This window comes from Amblyomma mixtum, chromosome 3, assembly GCF_055824585.1.
Source record: "Amblyomma mixtum isolate Tamu chromosome 3, ASM5582458v1, whole genome shotgun sequence".
NCBI lineage: Eukaryota > Metazoa > Arthropoda > Arachnida > Ixodida > Ixodidae > Amblyomma > Amblyomma mixtum.
In genome coordinates this window covers 252,725,784-252,741,020 of record NC_143014.1, presented here as the reverse complement: position 1 = coordinate 252,741,020, position 15,237 = coordinate 252,725,784, and the positions used below count along the sequence as shown (strand labels likewise).

Sequence of the window (15,237 nt, the reverse complement as noted above, 5' to 3'; positions counted from 1 at the left end):
CCTTATTTCCACTTTGCGTACAGCACGGAACACAGCAGTACGTCGGCATTATCGGCGAAAACGAGCGCGGCCACACAGCTTTCTACTGTGACGCCTCCGCTGCTCTGTTCAGCTACGCTTAAACATGGCGGAAACGCGCGCGGCGGCCACTAGATGGCAGCACTTTTGCGTAAGGTCTATACATCAAAAGTGAGTAGATAATTTACAATACATTTTCAAAAACCACCGCTCGCGAGGCTCGCAGCAACCAGCGGTGCTGAACTTCCACCCGAATCCGCGCTCATTACATCAGATTAGTGCTCATTATGTCACCAGCGCAGGGCTATCATTGGTTCATCGTGCCAACGTGAAATCACGCATTTAACAGTCTAAAAGCTCTAGATACTTCACATTCTTACTTTTTTTTGAAATATTTTGCATTTCAGCAAGGAGAGTTGTCGTTTATATGCATGTTTACGCGGTTATTGTGTGTTCGGTGTCAGAAATTAGTACTGCACTTCTGGTTTACAATGTTGTCATCTGCTCGTACCGCTTGTGTCACTCCGCCGGCACCGTCGTCGAATCGAATCGAGAATCGAGGTGCTATTCGTAGTCACCGCGGTACTGATTTCTGTCGTTACCTCCGTCGTATGCACAACCAAAATGGATCGGCCATGCTGTGTCGTTGGTTGCAAAGCCAGAGACTGGCAAGATGTTGCCCTTCGGCACTGTCTGCCGAAAGATGGAAGCGAGCGAGCTGTCTGCCTTCAGCGCATCGGATTGCTGCATTCGGACAAACGCCAGCACCTTCACGTCTGTGGCCATCATTTTACGCCTGACGACTATAACTACAACCCCGAGCTCATACGGCGGTCAGGTGTGGGATTGATGAAGCTGAGGCTGAAGCTGACAGCCCTGCCCACACTGTTTCTGCCAAGCAGAAAGGTAAGCAATCCTGTGCACAAAATGCAATGCGACACTTAGCACGCCACGTGGCCACGTACGGTACAGGTTGCTCGGACCAGTACATCACCGCATAATGATGCATGGTTAAAAGTATGCCTTGTGGTATAACAATTAAAACATCGAGCCCGCTGTTGTGCATTTGTAACTGTCAGAAACGCACAACACAGCGCGCCGCTAGAGCACTCGACATGGTCCGCGAACGTTTGTACAGTCATGGAAAAAAGTTTGCTGGATGCAGATTCGCGAAAAAAAAATTTATTGCATGGAGGTAAAGCATAGCAGATCACGGAAATGCATATGCACATGAGGAGACATGCGTGCTCCATCTGCTACAAAAATACAATCTGCCTGTCTGCTGAGGCAGCGCAGAAATAATTTTTTTTTTCCGCAGATCTGCATCCCACAAACTTCTGTCCTTAACTGTACCTATTGCATCTATGCAACTGAATTTTCAGTAACTAACAAATATTTTATTCACTGCAAACGTTACGCAAAAATTGAGGTGCCACACACTGCATCGTTATTTGCATGATCCATGTGTGTTATTCATAACAGGAATACAACATTACACAAGGGGAGAATTTTTTCTAGCATGATTTGGTGTTGGTACACCTCTCTGATATTTTTGGTCTACTGTGTTGTCAATTTCGTCCTAGTTTGCAAGTTTTTGACTATGTGACAGAGATTGAGTAGCGTACCTTTGCTAAATATGTGCATATAGAGAGTATATGAATGAACCATTTTGACATATGGTGTTGCAAATGAGAGTTGCCATTTTACTTACAGCACCCCACCTGACCACAGTCTGCAGCAGAAAGCAGTGAAGCTTCCAGTGCATCTGCTAGCCAGGTACGAACAGCAGTAAGTAGCAACACACATTGGTTGCCATGTGATGCAAGCTGTGTCCTAGCTGGTAGAACTTTTTTTAATCTGCTGCTTGATGCATCAGAGTTCCATTTTTTAGCATCATTATAACACATTATGTGCTTCACGCACAACAAATAATTACCTTTTCATTGCCTCTGTGCTGCTGACAGTTGTTTCATGGCATGAGGTAAACGCAGTGTAGTCTCACTGGAATGGCCCCCATCAGGCAAACCATTCAAATTGTCCATATGTGATAGCAGTCCCCTGCTTTCCTGTGCATGCATGGCTGACATATGCCGTGAAGTGATGAGAGTATATTCAATAATGTTTCCTGTGGCATGTTCAAAACTCAAGGCTATGCTTGTTCTCAGCTAGTAAGAATGTCAGTTGCAAGGATTATGTATGGGAGCCTTTTTTTTTTGCTCTGTAAGCTTGCATATGAGAGGTAATGGTAGCAGCATTGCCATACGTTGTTCTCCCTCATTAATTCAAAACAGTTCAGTAGGCCATAAGCTCACAGCTTTTAGATCAGTGCATCTGCCTCTTTCTAGGAGGCAGTTCTGATGTGCACATGCTCTGCTGAAAGGCGTACCGTGGCGACACGGACAGAAGCACCCAACTGCACACCGCAGCACCAGTCTTTCGGTAAATATGGACAGTGGAAAAGAGGTGAGCAGTTGTTGCATAACTGGATATGGTAATAAACGCTGAAAATTCTGGCAGCTACGCAGGTTAACCTGACCATGAAGGTTTTGGTTACGGCCCGGACGCAGACTGACCTGCCTGCACAGTCTGCCATACCGCCAAGCTTTAGGGCACAGGGTGCTTCAACACCACTTGAGGCAGCAGAGGGCAGTCTGGAATGGGAGGAAGATGGTTTGGTTTATGGGGTTTAACGTCCCAAAGCGACTAAGGCTATGAGAGACGCCGTAGTGGAGGGCTCCGGAAATTTCGACCACCTGGGGTTCTTTAACGTGCACTGACATCGCACAGTACACGGGCCTCTAGAATTTCTCCTCCAAAGAAATTCCAGCCGCCGCGGCCGGGATCGAACCCGCGTCCTTTGGGTCAGCAGCCGAGCACCATAGCCACTGAGCCACCGCGGCGGCGAATGGGAGGAAGATGAGGAGGAACCAGCTGCAGAGTGTGGCACAACATACATGCCATCATTTGAAACAAGTTTTGGCAGGTTTGTCAAATGTATCATTATACATGAGCATGTGCTCAAGTACTCTTTGTGGTAGATCTGTGCTTACACTGTTTGGCTGCCAAGTGTGAGGTCACGGTTTTAAATACTGGCGCCAGTGGCTGCATTTTGGTGTAGGTAAAGTGCACAAAACACCCGTTAAAGATCTCCAGGCGGTCGAAATTAATCTGCAGCCCTCCACTGCGGCACCCTTCTTTCTCTCCCTTCAACCTTCCTCACATTGTGCTTGGGCTGTCAACTGAGAATGCGACAGTTACTTTGCCTTTCCTTTCCTCATAATTAATCTACATATGTGTGTTGAGGTGTGCTGTGAAGTAAAATACTAGGCAATGCATTTAGATATCTCTTACTTTTTCAGTAGCAGGTGAAGCCTAGTCATCAGAGCATGAGCCTGACAGAAACCTGAAGATACCAGGAACCTGTTTTCTCAATAAAGTATAATTGTGTATTATCCAATGCGGATGACAGCACTAATTATGTTGACATTTCAGTGATCACAATTGTGTACTGCATTATGAAAACTACTAGCAGGACTTTATTATATACTTACGGTTTGCAGGTGTTTATGAGCTTGGCCACGTCCTCACATTTTTTTGCTGTACTGTTAAACATCTATCCAGTGCGCAAGTCACCATGAGTTTTTGTATTCCGGCGATATTCATTTTGCATTGCCGTGAAAACCTCAGGAATAGAGTAAGGCAATAATAGAGCCACCTTTTCATTTTGCAAAGTCAATAATAGGCTGCCTAGAGGCTGCAGCATTGCGCTGCTTCAAGTCCATCAACATCCAGACCATCAGCGAGCGCACCTTTTACAATTACCAGCGTGGCTACTTGCTGCCTGCCATAAATGAGGTATGGCTGCATGCTTTCGTATCAGCATGCCCTGAACAGCTTCATAAACACTGCAGCTGTAACCAGTTTCATCAGGGAAAGGCAACACAGGAAAAATGGTGGATCACTCTGCAATACTGTAGGCCTTTCTTCAGCAAATCTTAATGTGTTTGTTGCCAAGCAGGAATTAACATGGTACAATTTTACTTTTCAAAATTGTGTACGTTACTACATTGAAGCAGTTAATACTAAGATTCTGTAAATGCAGGGCTCTATTAGGTACAGCACCAAGTGAGCTCTCACATATCCAGGTTCCACTATGCATTTAAACTCAGTAAGACGGACCACTATCTGCATCAGAAAATGTGTTTTAGCACTGTGAACATAAGCTCGCACTTGTATCGTTCCGACATTGCACAGTATTTTTAAGCATGAACTGTTTTTAGCTCCCGTTGTCGGCAGTGTGGTGACATCACGCCGAGACCGAGAGCCAACATCCGGGCACTGAATTCCACTCATCCAGGCACTGAATTCTACACATCCGGGAGCTGAAACGAGAGCACCCGGGCACCGCACGAGATTTAACGAGACTCATACGTGATCTGTTAGGGGCTTTGAGAGAGGGCCGCTTAGAGCAAGAGGGGAGCTCCAGGGTGAGAAGGGCTTTGGGCGGAAAAACTGCTTCTGCGCTGTCCCACACTCACGCATGTAAAAGACCGGCCGCTGCGCCTTCAGCTCATGATGTTTTCCCCTTTGGCAGGCAGATGTATACACGCTCGCGGAGTATTCGAACGTGCTGCATATATATTCTTGTCAGGCCTGCGTCTCGTCGTGTCAGCGTACGCTTCTGCGTCGTTGTGCATTTCAATGCCGCTACCATCACAGCTGCTTAAGCCGAGCAATGGAGCCTGACAGAAACCAGATACAGCTGACAAGGCAGGGTGGAAGAGATTCCCCAGACACTCACAGGAAACGATTGCGTCCACATGGGCCAGTGCACAGTATGTGTGGTGTGGTGTGTTGAACACTAGACCCATTTCAAGATTTTGACTAGTACCATCTACAACCAATGTGTTATGCCCGTAAACATTTCATGCTTACTCTACTCTCAGTTATGGGAGAGGCAGAGATTTTTTGCATTCCTACAGTGCCTTTGTCATTGTTATGACGATCCAAAACCTTGTTCTCTTTAAGGAATTTTGATATTCATAAATTCGTATTTATTTAAGCAAACAAATATTTACACCACTCCTTGCAGCTGCCATTTGTAGCGAATTTCTTTAGAAAGCATAGCTACCATACATTTCTAACAAGTAACCTGCCTAATAATTGAAGGATAATGAAGAATGATTGTTGTCTTGCCTGCAGCTTTTTCAGGAGCAGCAGGCTATGCTGGCAATTGAGCTGAAAGGGGCGCAGCTTGACCTGGCTGGTGACGGTCGCTGCGACTCGCCAGGTCACAGCGTCAAGTACCTGACCTACAGCCTGGTTGGCCGTTCGAGTCGGCAAAATTATCTGCTCCGAGCAGGTTTTGGTGAAAGAGGTGTGTTCTTATCATCTACAAACAAAATGCATAATGCAATAATTGCGCAGCATTGCCATAAGGATAGAGCATCTGCCTTGCAAGCAGGAATCTTGTGGCGTAAATAATAATAATATAAAACTGACTTTATTTACATTGCTTATACAGAGCCCAGAGGGTTGAATTGGGAAGGATAAAAGTTAGTGAAGACAGCCTCAGCAATCTTTGATTTGCAGATGATGTTTCTCTGCAAGTAACTGAGGGGAGGAATTGTAGTGCACGCTAGAAGACTTGGACAAGCAAAGCAGGAGGGTGGGTCTAAAAAATTAATGTGAAAAAATCAAAGGCAATGTTCAATAGCTTCCGCAAGGAATAACAGTTTACTACAAGTAGTGTGGTATTGAAAGTAGAAAGTGTGCTGTCTCGGTCTCGGCCAAAAAGTGATTGCCGATAAGGACTACAAGAAAGAAGTTATCGAGGGAATAAGATGTAGCTGTAGTGCACTTGGAAGGCTCGCTCAAGTTATGAAAAGCACGTTACTGATATCCCATAAGAGTAAGGTAAAATCTTGAAGAGAGAATGGGCATGGGCAGGACATGCAGTGTAGACACAAGTGGCACTCCTTTACGATAATGGAAAGCGTTCCGGAGGAAGGTGAATGTAGCAGGGGGCAACAGGGATGGGCGGCGGATGAAATTAGAAAATTTGCGCAGGGCAGAATTGACTGGATGGATACAGTAGAGGCCACTTTCCTGAAGTGGACATGGCTAGACTAATGACTATAGTGAATGAAAGGAACGGCTGCAAGAAGCTTCATAGTGTAATTACTTGTTTCGTTTGCAGTCTGAAGCAGTGCCGAACAGCGTGGCAATGGAAAGAGGGGCTGCGGAATTGCCTGGAGGAGCTTGAAAATGCAGGCATCGCCATCTGTTCACTGACAACAGGTAACACTTGAGGCTGCTATACCTAGCCATGACACGAAAAGCCATTTGGAGCTTGGGCGAAACATGCATTGTGAAAGCGTGGCGTGTGCTATCCTACTGTGCTTGTCACATCTAAAAGAACTGCACTGGGACTATGCTGATATCTGCTAGTAAACTGTTATTATAAGCTGATTTCAGTTTTAAGTTTCTGGCATGGCGATCACTTATTTTTACCATATTAGTTTTGTTAGCCATTTCATTGCAGTTGTGGTATAATCAGTGCATAATGCCAGAATCAGAAACATAGCACTAGTTAAAAACACCTTCACACTGAGGACACCCTCAACATGCTGCAGTGGCTCAATGACTTTGGCATTCAGCTACTAATACGAATGTTCTGGGTTCGATCCTGGCCATGGTGGCCATATTCTGATGGAGGCAAAACACACAAACATCTGTTTCTTGTGCAGTATCAACACATGTTACAGAAGGCCTAAGTTAATCGGGAGCACTTCCTTGCGGCATCCCCATAGCCTATCTGCCAGTTCGCGACGTTAACTCCGCAATTTACTATTTATGCAAAGACAACCTCTTCTGTTTAGCTGCTGTGATGTTCAGCTGGTCCTGCCAGAGATTTCCTTTGTGAGCAGTCACAGTGCCTTGCCTGTTCTTGCTATCCATCTTCAGATTGGCACCCTGGTGTCAGGCGATTCTGCAGAGTGGAAAAGCCAGGAATAAAACACTGGTTTGACATATGGCATGTTGCCAAAGGTAAGTAATTAACACCCTATTATGGTATTACTGTGAGAAAGCTTTGTGAGGCTTCACAAATCTGACATTCTTCAACTTGTTCTAGGCCTCAAGAAAAAGCTGTGAGCCTCCAGTCGGAAGCAGAGAACCATCGAAGGGTGGATTGATGGTATCGTTGACCACCTGTACTGGGTGGCCACTATGGGCACGGGGAACAGGGACTTGGTGGTCAGCATGTGGATGAGCCTGCTCAACCACGTCTGCAACCAGCACGCTGGCCACGAGGGGCTGTACAAAGAATGCATTCATGGTCCACTTGAAAACCGAGAGTGGATGAGACCAAGTAAGAGCTGCTGTTGAATGCCGTTTCTTGAATGCTTAGTCAATGGTGCATTCTAGGCTGAAGTAATGAAATGCTGATTTGGCTTGTCCATTCCTTCCAGATTCAAAGCAATTCCAGGCGCTGAAAAAAATTGTCGCCCCCCCCCCCTTTTCACTGCTGCGTGACACTCGTCAGCTGTCCCCGGATGACCAGATATTTTTGTTGGAGTCATTCCACAGCCTGCTGAACCAGTTTGCTCCCAAGGCTAATGCCTTCTCGGAAGAAGGGATGCAAGCAAGGTACATCAGCTCTGACATGCGGAATAGAATGGCAGGCTGGGCAAGTTAGTAGGCTTCCATAACAAACTATACAGGCCAATGTATGAATGCAAGGCTCCAGTAACATTTGAACTGTTTGAAAAAGAAATCGACAAACCTAGTTGAGCACTGTTTCTGGTTGACACAAAAGTGTTGTTTACTCATGATGATCACTGCATTTCACATAATAAACAAAGGTAGTAGGTGCATTAGGTGGCCATTCATAGCCATCTAACTGCTCAATAGTGGATAGCAATGCATGATAGCGATCCATGTGTGCTTTAAGTGTTTTCAGCATTGAGAAGCGTGTCTAGGATGACAATGCGCAGGTGTGCATGCTCGAGTACTGAATTAAAATTGATGCTTGGTTTCCTAAAGAAAAACAATTGTAAATTTAGTGCTGTTTCTGTCCTCTTCTTCTATGTCTTGCATCGTCTGTTGTGCTGCTTAAAAAAGAAAAAGAGAACATGAAATGCAAGCACATGTCTTGATCACTTCTCTTGGCTCAGGACTCAGCTGGCTGTGATGCACTTCAACGAAGACACCACGAGGAGGCAAGTGGAGACGGCGGATGGTGAGCAGCGCTGGAAGGTGAAAACCTCAAAAGCATGAAGGGGCCACTTCACTGTCACTCCGCTAAAAGAGGAGCCAACACACAGTAAGCAAACAATGCACGACTCAACACACCAGTAACATCATTGCTGGATCATTCCACGTGAAGTGTACCAGATGCCTAATACGACCACCGATAATGTAATGTGGACATTAACCGTTGCTGTAACATGATGTTAGCGCAGTTCACCCTAAAAGAGATATGTGATGGTTGGCGCAGAGTGCCAATGAGTAATGTTCTTGCGTACCTCATAATTTCTTGATTTGCAGTATTTACAGAACGATGACTCAGCATGGTGCATAATGCCTTGCCTCTGAAACCTCTCTGGTCAATACGACAGCCTCAAGGCAGTCATGGTTTACTTTCATCATTTCATCATACAAATATGTATTATCGTAAAATATAGTTGGTGGAGCACCAACTTAAAGCCATTTACAGCACAGAAAAATGGTGGCAAATGCATGTTCTGCAGGGAAGACAGTTTGGCAATAGGTACTGATGAGAGTTGTGGATTTCAAGAAATTTTTTTTCTCCCGAGAAAGAGTTTACTAATAATGAAAACTTGTACATTACAGGCAACCAAGTATGTGTGTATTTGAGTAGTCTCACATATTTTTATTTGGAGGGCCTTAATTCTTAATTTAGGTATGAATCTCAATAGCTGAATAAGTCACTTTTGCAAGCTTTGGGAGCAATTTTCATTAAAACCGTTTTGCTTAACAAGTTCAAATTATTTGCAGCATAAACTGCAGCAACAGGAAAAGCAAAAAAAAATTGTTTATGTAAAAAATAGATAAAACACCATGCTTTTTGCCTTTTTTACAGAAACAAGGAAGCGCAGGAAATTCCTGCATCACTTCATTAATGAAGTCAGATGACATAACAAAAGTGAGAAATTCTAAAATTAAGATTTAGCATTGCACCTTGGTTTGCATTTGATTTTAAAATTTTTACTCCAACCAAATTTTGCTTCTTTTTGGAAACTGTAAATAATGCTGAAGTGAGCAAAAAAAATTTTTCAAGAAGAATATTTCGTTGGTATAGTATGTGCACAATCACCAACTAGTCCAATTTTTAAAAACATAATTATAGGTGGTCGCTTTCGGGATCTGGAACATTTTGCATGGAGTGACTGTTATAAAAGCATTTATTTAGAAATTATACCCTTATAACATGGCCTTACATATTTGCAACAATATCAGAGGACTTACAAGTGTTTGGGTTAATGCAAATGCATGTTTTATTTATCTTAGCCACTTTATGACGATTAGACCAACCTGCACAGATATATCTAATACTGCTGTCGTGTACTTGAATGGTACCCACTTTGTTGCTTTTACCTGCAGACTACGTGAACACCTACTGAAGGATGTAGTAGAAAGGTGCAAGCATTCAACGTACAAAGAAAGTTTCATCAAGAATGCACCACGAAACCTGCACCACATGACCAGCCACCACGACCCACCAACAAAGCAACAGCTTATTTCTACCCAACACTCCCAATTTCTATACCCACTCCAGCACCACTCCCACTGCCTGCCCTACCATCAACATCCACACAACCTGGCAACGCTGACCCAGCCCTCTGTTACAACAGACCCACCAAGAGTGGAAGCTAGACTCCTCACTGTCATGAACATCGGCTTGACTGCACCTACTGCAAGACAAAGGCCTCTCCTATATCTCTCCAATTAACCCAGACTTGTGCCAGCTGAAACCATCTTATCCCAGCAAACTTCCTAATCTCATCCGCCCATCTAACCAGCCCTCTGTCATGACCACTTGTGTTTTGAATTGCTCTGCAGAGCCTTGTATGCATTTCCTTATAATCTCAATGTATGCAAAGCTTTTGCATACATTGCCTGGACATCCCTTACACCAGCTTGCACCAGATACTCAGCTGCCTCACAAGTGCTGGTCTGCAACTCAATTTCAAGAAATGTCACTTTGGCGCCGACAGTTGACGATCCTCAGCCATCTCATCTCCAAAGAAAGCATCCTGCTAGATCCTGACAAACTCCGTGCGGTGGCTGACTTCCATAAACCGACTTCCACACAAGAACTTTGCCGCTTCATGGGTCTAATTTTGCCTCTATCGTTGCACCCCTTAAACTCCTAAATGGTCCCGCCAACCTGCCTGTGTGGGACACAGCCTGCGATGACGCTTTTGCTACGCTCAGTCTTCTAACTTTACCCCCTATCCTTCGACATTATGACTCCAGTGCCCCTATCAAGGTGCACACCGACAAAACAGAATCTGCTTCGGTGGTGTCCTTGCACAGCACAAGCCCGCATTTTCTGAGAATGCCATTGCGTACACCAGCCGTGCTCTCACCAAAGCTGAGACCGTGACCGAAAAGGAGTGTCTCGCCCTCATGTGGGCTTTAACGAATTTCTGCCCATACTTATATGGCCGCTCCTTCATCGTCCTCACTGACCATCACACTCTGTGCTGGTTGGCCTCACTCAAAGATCCCTCGGGATGCCTTGGACGATGGGCCCTTCGCCTTCAAGAATTCGACATTAGCGTTGTTTATCGGTCCGGCCGTAAGCAGTCTGCAGCTGATGCCTTGTCACGCTCGCCGCTGCCCTCTCCTGCGCCCTCTTCACAATATCTGCCTCCTTACTCGCAGCACTCACTACCACAGACATGCCCTCTGAACAATGCCAGGATCCACAGATCTCATCCCTTCTTGACATCCTTCTTGAGCCCTCTATGACTTCTTTCCCTCAGGCCCTCCGTCGCCAAGCTGCCCATTTTACGATCCGGGACGCTCTCCTCTAACGCCGCAACTACCGTCTGGACGTCGAAAAAGTGGCTTTTGGTAATTCCAAGACAGCTTTGTCCTGAAATTTGTGCACATCACCATGACGATCCTCAGAGCACTCATGCTGGTTTGCTAAAAACCTACAAGCGACTCCGCCAGCGCTACTATTGGTGCGGAATGTATAACTTTGTTCATCATTACCTTCGCTCATGTACTGCCTGTCAGCAGCGGAAGTCGACTCCTCACCCCTCGACCAGCCCGTTACAGCCACTTCCGTGCTCTGCTCGCCCTTTCGACCATGTGGACATCAACTTCTATGGGCCGCTTCCATTCATGACCGCCAGAAATCGATGGATTATTGTCGCCGTGGACCACCTCATTCAGTGTGCAGAGACCGCTGCCCTCCCTACAGCTACTGCTTGCGACGTCAACTTCTTCATACTTCATCACTTTGTCCTTCATCACGGCGCTCCTTGAAAACTTCTTAGTGATCACGGGCATGCTTTCTTATCTGAAGTTGTTCACGAGCTCCTGGATGCCTGCCACACAATTCACTGCACCATAACTGCTTATCACCCTGAAACAAACGGCCTCACCAAATGATTGAACCGGACTCTTGGGGACATGCTTGCCAGTAATGTTCACTCTCAGAGCTTGAATTGGGATCAGGTCCTTCTATTCGTCACTTATGCATACAACACTATAGCTCAAGCAATGACCAGCTTTCCCCCCTTCTTTCTTTTATATGGGTGTGAGCCTTCCTGTCTTCTAGACACCATCCTCCCCTACAACCCTGACAGCTCGGAATACACCTCCCTCTCTGAGGTCACCTGTCATGCCGAGAAGTGCTGCCAGCTGGCTCGCTCCATCACCTCCGAACATCAAAGCCTCTGCAGACATGCGTCCGATCCAGCCAAGCCTCCTGTTCACTTCTCCACTGGCTCATTAGTCTGGCTCTCTATTCCGCTAGCTTCCAAATTTCCTGCCAAGCATATCGGCCCTTACCGTATCTTGGAGCGTAAGTCCCCTGTAAACTACATAATCGAACCGGTGACACCTTCTTCGGAAAATCGCCACCACTGCCGCGACGTCATTCATGTGAGCCACCTCAAATCTTATTACAACCCTCTAGTCGTCTTCTCGCCCTGAGTCACCAGGATGGCTCCCTCTTTCCACTGGGGCTGTTGGAATGAAATGACGACCAAGCACCGAAGTCAATGATGACGAAGCTCTGGAGGCGGCTGGCTGACGCTCGCGCTGAGCATTGCTCTTTGTGCAACCCTGCCTTTCGCCCCGCTGTTTTCCCGATTACATGTGGCCGAGTCTTCGTTGCCGGCGCTACTCACGTCCCCATAAACCCCACTTCACTTAAGTTACCATTAGACATGATGCTCTGTGAGAGGATTGTGCATGGCCTATGTGACGATAACCTCTAGCAGTGGCTCTTCGTGGAGTGTGACCTGACAATCATGGCCTTCAGTTTTGCCATTTGTGTAGAAAGTGCGGCATAGCAGCAGCAAAGAATGAGAACTCAGCATGCAGACATCAACAAATAAACAATCAATACAGGTGTCAGATGTGACAAAAAAACCTCTATGAAGCAGGAAGAACGTTGTTGGCACTGTGGTGATGCTTGTTTGCCTAAAGCAGCGGTGTACCAAGTGTGTGTTGGCAACTGTGGGGACAAAAGTGTGCACACGTTCGTACCTCTGAATAGTGTGTGCCAGGCAACACGGCAAGTTTTGTATTGAGTTCCTAGTTGTGTAACATACGAGTCCCAGACACAACACATGGCAACCAGGACTGGATCAAGAATGCCCCAAGTGTGCCTTGAAGATAGGTACATCAACCGGCAGTAGCCGGCAGTAAAAAGAAGAGCATCAACAAGCACGAAATGGCAGGCCTAACTCTGCGGATCCTATGCCTGGGTGACCGAAACAATGGCAGCTCAAGCAGCCCTAATCAGTAAGCTTGAAAGCTTCAATCACACCATTGAAGACTGGTCGCGATGTACTAAAAGGGCCAATGAATACTTCCAGCTCAGTGGCTCATCGGAAGACAAGAAAGTTGCGACAATAATTACAAGCGTAGGTGCAAAAACGTGCGATCCTTCGCAGACTGACCACACCAAGCAAACCTTCGAAAAAAATGTACGCAGAAATGAAAAAGTACTTAGGGCACTACTTTTCACCTGTGCCACTTGAAATTTCTTCAGCGAGATTGGTTCAACTAGACACTTCAAAGAGATGGCGAGTCTGCTAACAAGTGTATGGCAGAACTGTGGCACCCCTCACAGCTCTGAAACTTTGGGTCCCAGGCACTGCGGGACAAATTTTTGTGTGGTCTCTGCTATGTGCAAGTTGAGAAGCAACTGCTAACAGTGGAAAAGATTACACCAAAGCATGCGCTAGATAAAGCTGTAGCATACCAACTTCAACCATCAAGGACGTTGCTGCATTAAAAAGAAGGAAGCGCCTGCTTGTGTAGGGCATGTCGAGAAAGAAGGTTGCGGATGCTACAGATAAAACCTCAAGGGGCATCCTGCGGTGAAATGCAAGTTTTTAGAGGCTGTTTGTCACAAGTGAAACAAGGTTGGCCAGATCAGTACAGCGTGTAAAAGCAAATCAAGCGGCACCAGTAAGGCATCACAAAGGGCAAGCCGTACTTACAAGAACAAGCAGCCTTCAAAAAGTCATGCGCATGCCATCGAACAAGATAGTGAAGCATTTTAACTCCTTGTACATGACGACTAAAGCAAAAGCTGTCTGATCTGGCTGAAATCACAAACTGAAGGGCACACATTAGATGTGGAGACGGACACTGAAGCCAAGTATATTCTCTGGTGCTAAAGACCAAGCATGAAATATACCTCTCACATCTGCAACTGGAGGGAACTTAGTGCATCTGAAGACACTGACAGGTCAAACCTTCAGCCCCAATGGAGTTGCAACAATGTGTGTTCAGCTCTGTGTAATAGGTACTCAAGAACCTCCTCTTTTCAGAAGAGACCAGATCAAATGTTTCAACCTTCTCGAACTGAGCAGTGTATTGAATGTTGGCAATCAACTGGGGCAACGAGCAGACCAGCTGAACAAGATTCTCGGACGACTTTGATGAGAGCACTGGAAAGCTCAAGTACATCAAAGTAAAACTTTATCTTCAAAGTGGTATGCAACCCAAGTTCTGCTGACCACGACAAGTGCCATGTGGTTTGAAGGAGAAAGCGAACAGTAAACTTGAATGTTTGGAAGCAGTCGGCATCCTAACAAAAGTGAACCACTGTGATTATGCCGTGCCCATAGTGCTAGTAGTGAAAGCAAATGGAACTATCCGTATATGCAGAGACTTCAAAACCACGATCAAGCCTCACTTTGTGGTGGATCAGTATCCCTTACACTGCACTGAGGACATCTTTGCAAAGTGAGCTGGAGCACAAGAGGTTTCATAGATCCGAGACAAGCCTACCTACAAATGAAGTCGATATTAAGTCTAAGCTGCGCTCTTGACCATCAACACAGAGTAGGGCCTGTATCAGTACAACAGAATGATTTTTGGCATCTCTCTTGTGCCAGCTGTGTGGCAGAGGACAATTGACCAAGTCCTACAAGGAATCCCAAAGTGTCATGCTACTCAAGATGACGCTCCTGTCACTGTAGAGTCCGAAGATTCACATCTCAAGAACTTGGTACAAGTGCTTAGAAGACTGCAAGAGTGTGGGCTCACAGCTAACCTCCACAAATGTTCGTTCTTTGTAGACACCGTAACTTACTGTGCCTGCAAGCCTGCTGGAACTCGGTTACACAAGATGGAGGACAAGATATAGGCAGTGATGGACGCCCTTACACCGTTGTCCACTTCTGAGCTCAGGTCGTTCCTCAGTCTCGTGCACTATTATGAGAAATTCATTCCAGGCAGTGCAAATCTTCTCAGACCTCTGTATGCACCTCTGGCGAAAAAAAGAATGCGAGGTGGCAGATGCACTGCACATCATGTTTGCATGTCACAGCATTACAGAACGTACTGCTGCAGACAATAGTCCTCAATTTACGTCACAAGAGCTTCGAACCTTCTTCATACAGATTGGTGTGTGATGAACTTTCAGTGCACCGTATCACCCAGCGACAAAAAAGCTTGCAGAAAGGTCTGTGCTGTCCTTCAGGCACAGTATGA

General features: G+C 45.9%; 1 pseudogene; it reads left to right on the top strand.

Moving 5' to 3' along the window:
* The first annotated feature begins 867 nt into the window (after nt 1–867).
* Nucleotides 868–8,379, top strand: LOC149354377 (uncharacterized; annotated as a pseudogene).
* Nucleotides 8,380–15,237: the final 6,858 nt, after the last annotated feature.